Below are 282 nucleotides of genomic sequence, written 5' to 3'. Positions count from 1 at the left end.
CACACACACACACACACACACACACACACACACACACACACAGAGCGTAACTCGCAAAGTGTCATAAATCAGCCCGTTCTCCCTTTTACTTTCCGTGTTCCCGTTAAATGTACACTGCTGTGCTTGTTCCGCTCCTGGGCCCTGGAAGAAACCTTAGGAGCCAGTGTGCTTAGGCAATAAATAACCAGCAATAAATGGCTTGCTGGGCAAGTGATTGTGGAGGTGAGGAAGTGTCGGCTACACTGTCGGTGAGTCCTGCCAGGGGAGTAGGACGGCTTCTTC

This window comes from Mus pahari, chromosome 3 (assembly GCF_900095145.1).
Source record: "Mus pahari chromosome 3, PAHARI_EIJ_v1.1, whole genome shotgun sequence".
Taxonomy (NCBI): domain Eukaryota; kingdom Metazoa; phylum Chordata; class Mammalia; order Rodentia; family Muridae; genus Mus; species Mus pahari.
The sequence above is the reverse complement of the archived record's forward strand: the minus strand, read 5'-3'. Positions refer to the sequence as shown.